Raw genomic sequence first — 12,098 nt, 5'->3', positions numbered from 1 at the left:
TGTATAAATTTTTATGTCAACATAAGCTTTCTGATTCTCTTGGTGTATATGCCTAAGGGTAGAGTTGATGGGTCATATGGTAATGCTATGGTCAACATTTTGAGAAACTACCAGGCTGTTTTGCAAAGTGACTTTACTATTTTACCTTCCCACAAGCAATGCATGAGGGTTCCAACTTTTCCACATTTTCCTCCAAAAATTGTTGGGTTTTTTTTTTTATTATTATAGCCATCCTAATAGGTATGAAGTGGTAGATCACTGAGGTTTTGACATATGTTTCCCTAATGACTAATGACTTGGAGCCTCTTTTTATGTGCTTATTGATCATTTATATATCTTCTTTGGAGAATATCAATTCAAATCCTTTGCTTATTTTAAAAATTGGGTAATTTTATTTTTAAACTATTGATTTGTAGAAGTACTGGATATAAATCCCTTATCAGATATATAAATATTTTCTCCCATTTCTGGGCTGTCATTTTATATTCTTGATGATGTCCTTTAAAGCACAAAGATTTTGAATTTTGATGTTATAGCTAAGGTACCACTGCCTAATCTAAAGTCATAAAGATTTACTCCAATCTCTTCTTCTAAGAGTTTTATAGTTTTCACTCTTACATTTAGATATATGATCCATGTAGATTGAATTTTTGTATATGGTATGATATAGGGGTTCAAATTCATTCTTTTGCATATGGGTAGAGAGTTGTTCTGGCATCATTTGTTGAAAATATATTCTTCCTCCATTGAACTGTCTTGGCACCTATGTTAAAAAAATCAATTAACCATAAATTTAATGATTTATTCCTGGGATCTCAGTTCTTTTCTATTTATCTATATTTCTACCCTTATGCCAGTCCCATATTGTCTTGATTAATGTAGCTTTGTAGTAAGTTTTGATATCAGAAAATGCAAGTCCTCAAACTTCGTTTTTTCAAATGTTACTTTGGCTATGTTGGGTCCATTACATTTCCATATAAATTTTAGGATCAGCTTGTCAATTTCTGGAAAAAAAAAAAGCCAGGAGTTCTCAATATTTACTGAGGAATAGTTTGTTATAATAAGACCTAGGTACCACAGAGACTACAGAGATGAAATCCAGTCTTTAATCCTAAAAGAATCAACAATCTTGTAATAACACATATATGTCAACCATCAATTTATTGCCTCTCAGCTCCAGATTCACTCCACAATATATGCCCTTTGATAATAGGCAGAATTCTTTTAAGTGTCTCCTCCTTACAGTGAGCATGATGCTAAGTTTTCTTAGCAGAGGCTGTTGGAAAGATGTCTCCTGCTGTTTCTGGCTACTGCATGGCGAGTTGGTGGAGTGGGTTTGAAGACATTTGGTGGAACTCTGTTTTGGCCACATTCCTAGAATATGCAGTCACTAGGTAACCTTGTAGTTTCAGCCTGTCCTGGCAATAAGCTTCTCATGGACCTCTTGGCATAGAAACTGGTGTCCCAAAGTCTTCCTGACCACATGAATGCCCCAATTCCCTGTGCAAGTCTGCATGTGGATTGTCAACAGCCTGAGAGTTTTCCCCTGAGACATTACTCTTTATTCGGGCTCTGTGGCTTGCCTGCTCCCTGGATTCCCACCACCTGTGCATGCATCTGGCTTCTGATCTGCTGAGCTCTGGCTGCACTCTGGAGGGATGGTTCCTGCTCTCCTAGTGACCCCAGACCAGCTTGGGCTAATGCAAACCAGTGAACTTTTCTGTTGCGGTTATCAGGCTAAACTATACCTTCTCCAATGAGGTCTGAACCCCAGGTCTGGGGAGGGGGCCCCCTTACAACTTTGTTCTTCCTTGATTACTCTCATTCAGCCCTAGGGTACCTTATAGTTTTCTTTTACTGTCCTTTTTTCTGTATATTCATTTATCAGAGTTTAATAATTCTTTATATTATACTTCTTCTATGTAACCCACTGTGTGATTGGATCCACACTAATACAACAAATAACATTACAGTTCGGAATTAGTAGGTTATATCTTAAGAGATCTGCCAGTGAGATAAGGATTTGACGCTTACAGTCTGTTGATGGAATCCGGAAAGACTTAATGAGGGAGTGCAATTTAAGATGAGCCTTGAAGGATGGATAAAGATTTCCTTTGTACTTGCCATTAGGGAGCTTATCGTTTTAAGATGATTGCTCAGATCTCCACTTCAAGGGTAAAGACATTTACAAACTGAATTATACTATTTGTCCCAAACAGCTCTCCTTTCCTCCTAACTGACAAGCTTACCCTGGATTTTGTTAATGGTCTGGGTGGAGTTGCTAAACAAGGATTTAGAGATGAACAGAAGAGATACCTGAACCTAAGTGGGTCCCTGACCCCCAAACAAGAAATATTTAAATGACATAATCTCCTCAGAATTACTTAATTAAATGTCTGAAAGAAAGGCTTTGATGGACTGTTTAGTTAGAAATGAACACCTACAGCCATATGTACCAATTAATTTCCTCTCCAAATGTTTGCATACTGTTGGGTAGATGTGGCCTATATTTTGGAAGAATTGTTTTCCTTTGAAATAGTCATTACACTGTTTTATTTCCTATATGAACATCGAGTACACATTACTTTTCATTTCTTTTTGCTTGCCAAGCCTTTTAATTTTCTTTCATCTCTTTACAAATATAGAATAAAAAATTATGATTTGCAGGGCTATTCAAAGCATGGTTCCTGGACCAACAGAATCAGCATCATTTGCGAGCTTATTAGAAAAGCAAATTTTGGGGCTCACCTCAGACTTAATGAATCAGAATATCTGAGGGGTGGGGCCCTGAATGTGTGTTTTAACCAGTTTTCTAGGTGATTTTATGCACACTAAAGTTTGAGAAGCGCCAGTTAGGATTTTACAAATTGCATTTCATTTGAGACACATTCTAGAATTTAAAAAAATATCTGGGATCTTAAAAGTCACTTCCAGTTGGGAGTGTGTATCTCTAGCATCTCTGATAGGTTGGCATCTAAATGCTGCTTGACATTTTTGACAGATGGGAGTTCACCACCTCACAAATCAATCTGTTATATTTAGGAACAATTCAAATTATTGAAAAATCTCAAGGCCAGGCACAGTGGCTCTTACTTGTAAGCACTTTGGGAAGCTGAGGTGGGAGGATCCCTTGAGCACAGGAGTTCAAGACCAGCCTGGGCAACACAGCAAGACTCCATCTCTACAAAAAATAAAAATAAAAACAAATAAATAAATAAATTACCTGGGCATGGTGGTGTGTACCTGCAGACCCAGCTGTTAAGGAAGCTGAGGTGGGAAGTCTGCTTGAGCTCAGGAGGTTGAGGCTGCTGCGGACCATGATCATGCCACTGCACTCCAGCCTGGGCAAGAGAGCGAGAATCTGTCTGAAAAAAACCAAAACAAAACAAAGAAAAAGAAGAAAGAAAAATCTCATTTACTATACATTTAATCCAAATTGAGTTGATTGCTGCTTTTGATCCTTGCTCCCAATCCTCCTCATGAGGAGCATGAAATAAATCTAGTCTCTCTCTTTCTTTTTTTTTTTTGGAGACAGTCTCGCTTTGTTACTCAAGCTGGAGGTCAATGGCACAATCTTGGCTCACTGCAACCTCCACTTCCCAGGTTCAAGTGATTCTCCTGCCTCAGGGATTACAAGTGCCCACCACTACACCCCACTAATTTTTGTATTTTTAGTAGAGACGGGGTTTCACCATGTTGGCCAGGCTGGTCTTGAACTTCTGACCTCAGGTGATCCACCCACCTTGGCCTCCCAAAGTGCTGGGATTACAGGCGTGAGCCACCGCACCTGGCCTAAATCCAGTTTCTTTTATATAGTCCAGACATTTAGATATTTGAGACAGCTGTCTGCTCTCTCCTAAGAATTTTCTTCTCAGGAGAGAACATCCTTAGTCCCTTTACTTTCCCCACCTAATAATGCCTTTTGGATTCTTCATTCAGAATGTATTTATATGTCAATATTCTGCCTAAAAACATCACATCCAGGCTGAGCACGGTGGGGGCTCATGTCTGTAAGCTTAGAACTTTGAAAGACTGAAGTGGGAGGATGGCTTGAGCCCAGGAGTTCAAGACTGGTCTGAGTAACATAGCAAGACTCTGTCTTTACAAAAAAAAAGAAAAAAAATCACCCCCAGAAACAAATATAAACTTTTCCAAGATGTTTATCCAATTAAGGCTATTAAAGATTGTTCTACCAGATGTAGAAATTAACTGAATCCTCTCCCGGACTTCAGAAAGTTGAATTCCAAGCCTGATTTTGGACAGAACACTCAATTTCTGTGGATTTAATTAAAACTGGAATTACTATGTGGCACTTAAACCTGGGGAATTGCTAATGTTTAAGGAGCAGATATTGCCAATAGAGCTTTTGAAAAGAATTGCAATGGAACGGTCACAAAAGCCAGAAGAATCAGTAGAAAGTCATGTTGCAGCTATTTGATTCTTTCTCTTAATAGGTACGTGCTAAGACCTCCGTCTGGACAAGTCCCAGGAGCCTGGGTTGGGCTTTAAGACAGGGTGTTCTTTGCCCAGGGTGCCATAGTTCTCCATAAGGAATCAGGGGTAATTGGCAGATACAATGTTCTGCTGGTGGGCAAGGTTGGAGTAAAGATAAACACTCCAAAACTGGGTCGAGCAGGCCTGCATGAAAACAGATTGTTGGTGAAGAAAGGACAGATGACTGTGGATCAATAGCAGCATGTTCTCATCCAAGTCCTTCCATGCTTGCTCCCACAGATATGCTGGAGGACTTTAAAGATCAGAAGACAAGTGACGTGCCTGTAATCTCAGCACTTTGGGAGGCCAAGGCAGGTGGATCACTTGAGGTCAGGAGTTTGAGAGCAGCCTGGCCAACACAGTGAAACCCTGTCTCTACTAAAAATACAAAAATTGGTGGGGACTGGTGGTGCATGCCTGTAACTCCAGCTACTCAGGAGGCTGAGGTGGGAGAATTGCTTGAATCTGAGAGGTGGAGGTTGAGGTGAGCCTAGATTGCACCACTGCACTCCAGCCTGGGTGACAGAGCAAGACTCCATCACCTCACCCCAACTGGCAAAAAAAAAAAAAAAAAAAGAAGATGTGTGAACAGTTGAAGCCCAAGAGCACAAAATTACAAAATTTTGGCACTGTCAAATGACAGAAGAGTTAACAACAACCAAAAACACAAGGGTAGAAAGATATTGAACCCAATAGAACGCTTTTGTTGCAGTATAAAATGGAATTTAAACTGGCTAAACAAAAGAGATTTATTTGTTTGCACAATTAAAAAGTGAAGATGTAGAACCATCTTCAAGAGTGGCCTCATCAATCTTTCTCTGGGATTCTGTGGGCCTTGCCATCCCCCATGTGTTATGTTTATCCTCAGGCTAGGTCAGGGAGTCATTTCCTGGGGAAGAGAGCATGCAGTTCCTGAAGGGTTGATTGAAAGGCTTGTGGTTTGCCTTGATTAGCTTACTTCTGGACCAATCACTGTAGCTAGGGGGAGTGCATTGCACTGTAGAAGGAGATAGTATAATTGTTTTTTAATGCCTTATGATATGTTTGGCTGTGTCCCCACCCAAATCTCATCTTGAATTGTAACTCCCACAATTCCCACATGTCACAGGAGGAACCCAGTGGGAGGTGATTGAATTATGGGGGCAGGTCTTTCCTGCACTGTTCTCGTGATAGTGAATGAGTCTCACAAGGTCCGATGGTTTTAAAAACGGGAGTTTCCCTACACAAGCTCTCTTTTTTGCCTGCTGCCATCCATGTAAGATGTGACTTGCTCCTCCTTGCCTTCTGCTATGATTGTGAGGCTTCCCCAGCCAGGTGGAACTGTATGTCCATTACACGTCTTTTTTGTAAATTGTAAATCAGGTATGTCTTTATCAGCAGCGTAAAAATGGGCTAATACACCTCCCAAACCCCATGGCTGCTAAATAGTGGGGGAAGAGTGAGTCATCACTTGAGCAGACTGCAACTCCAGGCCTACATAATCTTAATGCCTACTGATCTCTTGTTTCTTCCAGAAAAAGCTCCAGGGAGGGCTTTGGAGGGATAGTCCATTGTCCATTGGTTTCCTGAACCAATATTAGGTTTAAGGGGGATAGGCCAGACTTGCGTGTTAGCTGCTGGAGGTGAGTGGGAAGGGTCAGCACCACACAAACAACATGGAATGAACTCCTCATAATCACCACAGTCCCTTCAGTGGGTTTCCTGGATTAGTGATAGTGATACCACAGTTATAAAATAGTTTCCATTTTCTGCTCCAGAGAATGATTTTATTTTCATTTTCATTCTTTGTAGAGCTTCTTATTTATGTGTTTTTATAATCTGTTGACTTGGTTTTTTAAAAACGAATTTTCCTTTCATTTTCATGTAAAGGATCAGTGATATCTTTCTTGGTAATCTGCAAATTCTTCCAAAGCAGGTGTCCTCTTCTCTTCTCTCTCTTCTGTCTTCTCTGTTCCCTCCCCTCCCCTCCCCTCCCCTCCTCTCCTCTCCTCTCCCCTCCCCTCCCCTCCTCTCCTCTCCTCTCCCCTCCCTTCCCCTCCCCTCTCCCCTCCCCTCCACTCCTCTCCTCTTTCCTTCTCCGTTCCCTTCCCTTCCCTTCCCTTCCCTTTCCACTTCCCTTCCCTTCCCTTTCCACTTCCCTTCCCTTCCCTTTCCTCTTCCCTTCCCTTTCCTCTTCCCTTCCCTTCCCTTTCCTCTTCCCTTCCCTTCCCTTTCCTCTTCCCTTCCCCCTTCCCCCATCCCTTTCCTTCCTTCCTCTTTCGTTTATCTTTAAGACTTTTACTACCGCTTCGATCATGGATTTTTAGTAGTATGCTGGAGCTGGTTCTTTCTGGCTCTCTAGGGTCAAGAGCTAAATGTTCAGAAACTTTTTGAGTTGGTTGTTAAACCATTAGTGCCTTAAAATAGTCCCTGGGGGAGTATTTATACCATGGAAATTGGAAATGCTACAAATCAGGACTCTTCTTCCTTAGCCAGTTAGCTGTAAACCACTAATCTCATGTCAAAACATATTGTAATAAAAGGCTTTTCCTGTGTTATAATTCATCCTCTAGGAAGTAAATTACAATTCCAGTTTCCAAATTCTGTCTGTACTGTGTTTAAAGATTTAAAAGAATAAAATTATTAGGATATTAAGTACAATTTTTCACATAATATTGAGCCCGTTATATTTTTTTCTGATTTCAAAACCTGAGAGTCTTAAAAAAATAAAAAGACAAGCCACAAATTGGAAGAACATATTTGCAAGTAATATATCTGGTAAACTATTTGCATCCAGACTACATAAGGGATATTTATAACTCAATAACTGGAAGATAAACCATCCAACTAAAAAATAGGGAAAAGAGCTGGGTGTGGTAGCTCATGCCTGTAATCCCAGCACTTTGGGAGGCTAGGGTGGGAGAATTGCTTGTGCCCAGGAATTTGAGATCAGCCTGGGTAACATAGCAAGACCTCATCTCTCTTAAAAAAAACCAAACCAAACAAAACAAAACATATATAAATGTGTGTGTGTGTGTATATATATATGTGTATACATGTATGTGTATATATGTGTGTGTATATATATATATATATATATGTATGTGTATATATATATAGAGAGAGAGGCAGAGTCTTACTCTGTTGCCCAGGCTGGAGTGCAGTGGCACAATCTCAGCTCACAGCAACCACTGCCTCCTGGGTTCAAACGATTCTCCTGCCTCAGCCTCTGGAGTAGCTGGGACTACAGGCATGTGCCACCACACCTGGCTAATTTTTGTATTTTTTAGTAGAGATGAGGTTTCACCATGTTAGCCAGGCTAATCTGGAATTCCTGAGCTCAGGTGATCCACCCACCTTGGTCTCCCAAAGTGCTGGGATTACAGGCGTGGACTACCACACCCAATCTGAATAAACATTTAACAAAGAAAATACAAAAAGGCTAATAATCTCAAGAAGAAATGCTTAACACCATTAATCATTAGGGAAATGCAAAATAAAACTACATGCTATTATTACATACCTACTAAAATGGCTATAATAAAAAAGACTGACAATATCAAGTTTTTGCTAAGATGTGTGTAGAAATTGGAAATCTCATACATTGCTGGTTGGGAATGCAAAAATAGTGCAACCACTATGGAAAACAGTTTGGCAGTTCCTCAAAAAGCTAAATATAGAATCTTTAATCCAGAAATTCCACTCCTAGATATATATCCCAGAGAACTGGAAACATGTACCCACCCAAAATTTGCACATGAATGTTCATAACAGCATTGTGTATAATAGCCAGACGGAAACAATCCAGATGTTCATAAACTAATGAGTGGATACATACAATGTGAGATATTATCTACACAGTGGAATACTATTCAGCAATAAAAAAAATGGCTATTGATACGTGCTACAACATGGATGAACCCTAAAACATTATGTTACGTGAAATAAGCCAGACACAGAAGACTATCTTGTATAATTTCATTTACAAGAAACCTCAAGAAAAAGGCAAAACTTACAGTGACAAAAAAAAAAAAAAAATCAATTGTTGCCTGGACCTGAGAGTAGGAATGTAAGTGATTGCAAATAGCCACCAGGGACTTTTTTGGAGTGATGAAAATATTTTTAAGTGAATAGTGGTTGCTACACAACTCCATAAATTTACAAGAAATCATTGTATACTTATGTTGAACAAATTTCAAGATATGTAAATTATACCATTTCTTACCCTGCCACCACCTAGTCACGTGGAAGTGGAGGCCTGGGTGCATTTAAGATTCAGCTTCACAGGTAAGCCACAGCCATGGCCGAGGAAGGCATTACTGCTGGAGGTATAATGGATGTTAATACTGCTTTACAAGAGGTGCTGAAGACCGCCCTCGTCCATGATGGCCTAGCATGTGGAATTCTCGAATCTGCCAAAGCCTTAGACAAGTGCCAAGCCCATCTTTGCGTGCTTGCATCCAACTGTGATGAGCCTGTGTATGTCAAGTTGGTGGAGGCCTTTTGTGCTGAACACCGAATCAAACGACTTAAGGTTGATGACAAGAAACTAGAGCAATAAGCAGGCTTCTGCGAAAATGATAGAGAGGGGAAAGTGGTTGTAAAGTGGTTGGTGGCAGTTGTGTCAAAGTTAAGGACGCTGGCAAGGAGTGTCAGGCCAAGGATGTCATCAAAGAGTACTTCAAATGCAAGAAATGAACACAGAAAACTTTGGTGCGTACCAACATGCACACGCACACACTCACACACACTAATTATGGCTAATACGGCTGTTTCAAACAGCGTGAAAGTCACAAATTCACTTATGTATTTCTCATTAATGAGTAAAAGTAATAAATGTTCAGGGGTTTAACCTTTTCAGCTTCTTTCATCTGCACTCTTCAAACTTCGATGAGTGGGTCAGAAACATTGAATATGCATACTTTTCTAAGGAACAAGATATTTAATCTTTTCCTCAGTTTTAGAATCTAACCTACTGAATGAAAAGATTTTAGAGTTATGTTACAATTTGATGACTGCTTATGTGGAAATTAACTATCACAAAGAAAATTGGGAGACATTACCAGTAATACGCTTGCCAAAGTGGAAAAAGTTTTAATGATATAAAAACATAACTAAATAAAAACACATGGAAATGCATGCACACATACACAAAGTAAGAAATTTATTATCAAGGATGACTTTGGATTTTTAAAATATAATCTTATTCTACGTACTTTATCTAGGTAGATTGTTATTTACCTTTTAACAGTATTTTCAACTGTGGCACATTATAATTTTCTCTGGGCACTGCTTTTATTATTTGATTGTTCTGATAATCAGGAAGTCATTCTTCATGCAATTTGAATTAACGCCTCTCTCCTTACAATCTACCTTGTGACTAAAAATGGGGAAAGATATGGCTGTGTTCTGAAAATGTGCTGTGACTGACCCGGCAGCCATAATTTCAAAGTTTATTCTGGCTCTTCAACTCTGTACTGGGAGGCCTTGAGATGAGTTTGAAGAAAGTTGCAGTGACTTAAATCTTTCTGTGTAAGAAAATAGGACTTTTTAAGGGGCCCCAGGTGTGGTGGCTCATGCCTGTAATCCCAGCCTTTGGGAGGCCAAGGTGAACAGATCGTTTGAGGCCAGGAGTTCGAGACTAGCCTGGCCAACATGGTGAAACCCCATCTCTACTAAAAATACAAAAATTAGCCGGGCGTGGTGGCAGGTGCCTGTAGTCCCAGGTACTCGGGAGGCTGAGGCACGAGAATTGCTTGAACTTGGGAGGCAGAGGTTGCAGTGAGCCAAGATCATGCCACTGCACTCCAGCCTGGGTGACAGAGCCAGACTCCATCTCAAAAAAAAAGAAAATAAAATAAAAAAGAGAAGAAAAAGAAAATATGACTTTTTTATTCTATGAGGGATGGAGCCCAGGAGGCAGAACAGCTAGACGCCTGAACAGCAGGGCAGGAGTTTGTCGGCCAAGTTACAGAAATGATTACAAGACTTTGTAGAAACAGCAAATTAAAATGTTATTTTATAGATATTTTTGTTTCTCTGAAGTAAATTCTCTCCATCGTCCCCAAATTTCAGCAAAGTCAGCTTCTCTGGAAAGCTTGTGTAAAATGATGTGCATCAATCTTTCTCATTGTGGTTAAGAGGTAGATGGAGAATGCAAGAACAGGAGATGAGCTCCTTGTGTGAATCTATTCAGGCTGACAAGAGTTAGCAAATGCTAAATGGTCATTAGTAGAAGCAGAGCCAAAAGTAATCACAGAGACTTAGGCTTCCTGATACTTCTTAGAAATTTGGGACAGAGTTAGACTGCCTGAATATATGGGTTTGAAAGAAAGCATCAAAATGTTCTGTTTGTATTAATATATACCAATTTTTTTTTGGAATTCAATGAAAGGCTTGAATATACTTCTGCCTTAGGTTATATGAATACTATAAACCTGACACAAGAAAAACTTTTCTTTTTTTTGAGATAGGGTCTTGCTCTGTTGCCCAGGCTGGAGTGTAATGGTGCAATCACAGCCCACTGCAGCCTTAACTCTAGGGCTCAAGAGATCCTCCCACCTCAGCCTACCAACTAGCTGAGACCACAGGTGCACACCACCATGCCTGGCTAATTTTTTGTGTGTTTTGTAGAGATGGGGGTCTCCCTATGTTGCCCAGGCTGATCTTGACCTACTGAGCTAAAAGGATCCTCCTGCCTTAGCCTCCTAAAGTGTTGGGATTACAGGTGTGAGCCCCCATGCAAGGCCCAAGAAGAACTTCTGAAGAAGAGAATTGGCATATGTATGTGTGTTTAAAACTACCCTCTGGTGATATTATTCTTAATCTTACAACAATAAGATTATATTGATGAAGTCAGATTCAAGTTATGCTTTTAGGATATCTGCAGTATAATTTATAAGTTACTTTAACTTCTATCTATTCCCAGACCTGCTCTCGAAGGTTTATAACCTCCACTCTGCTAGCTAATTTTCCTGAAATTCTAGATTTCTAAATAATGTCCTCATATTGCAACTTCTCAATTTGTCATTTGGGACTTAGTTTTTTTCCCCTGTATTAGTGTGTGTTTGATTTGGGGAAATGCAACCATTCTAGTAATTCAGTACAGGGAATTACCAATTCAGTGCAGTGATTACCAAATTGTTGGGAGTAGGGGATGGGGCAAGGAAAAACTGAGTGGAAGGCAAAGGCTGTTGCAGGACTATTGGGTTCAGTGGCATACCATGAGTAGGGTTGATACAGAGGTCAGGTGGCTGCTGTTGTCACCTCTGCTAATGCCCCACATCCATGAAGTCCTAAAGAGACATTAGGATGTGAAGTCTGCCTACTGCAAACATTCTTCTTCTTCTTTTTTTTTTTTTTTTTTTAGGACAGGATCTTGCTCTGCCACTCAGACTGGAGTGCAATGATGATATCTCAGCTCACTGCAACCTCTGACTCCTGGGTTCAAGCGATTCTCCTGCTTCAGCCTCCTGAGTAGATGGGATTACAGGCACCTACCACCATGCCTGGCTAATTTTGTATTTTTAGTAGTAGAGACGGGGTTTCATCATGTTAGACAAGCTGGTCTCAAACTCCTGAGCTCAGGTGATCCACCTGCCTCAGCCTCTCAAAGTGCTGGGATT

The 12,098-nt window shown here is 40.2% G+C and overlaps 1 pseudogene; it reads left to right on the top strand.

Annotated features, from left to right (window-relative positions):
- The first annotated feature begins 8,773 nt into the window (after positions 1 to 8,773).
- Positions 8,774 to 9,171, top strand: LOC129035474 (small ribosomal subunit protein eS12-like; annotated as a pseudogene).
- The last annotated feature ends 2,927 nt before the right edge of the window (positions 9,172 to 12,098 follow it).

Source organism: Pongo pygmaeus, chromosome 3, assembly GCF_028885625.2.
Source record: "Pongo pygmaeus isolate AG05252 chromosome 3, NHGRI_mPonPyg2-v2.0_pri, whole genome shotgun sequence".
In the NCBI taxonomy this organism is placed as follows: domain Eukaryota; kingdom Metazoa; phylum Chordata; class Mammalia; order Primates; family Hominidae; genus Pongo; species Pongo pygmaeus.
Note: the sequence above shows the minus strand (reverse complement) of the source record. Positions and strands in the feature narration are given on the sequence as shown.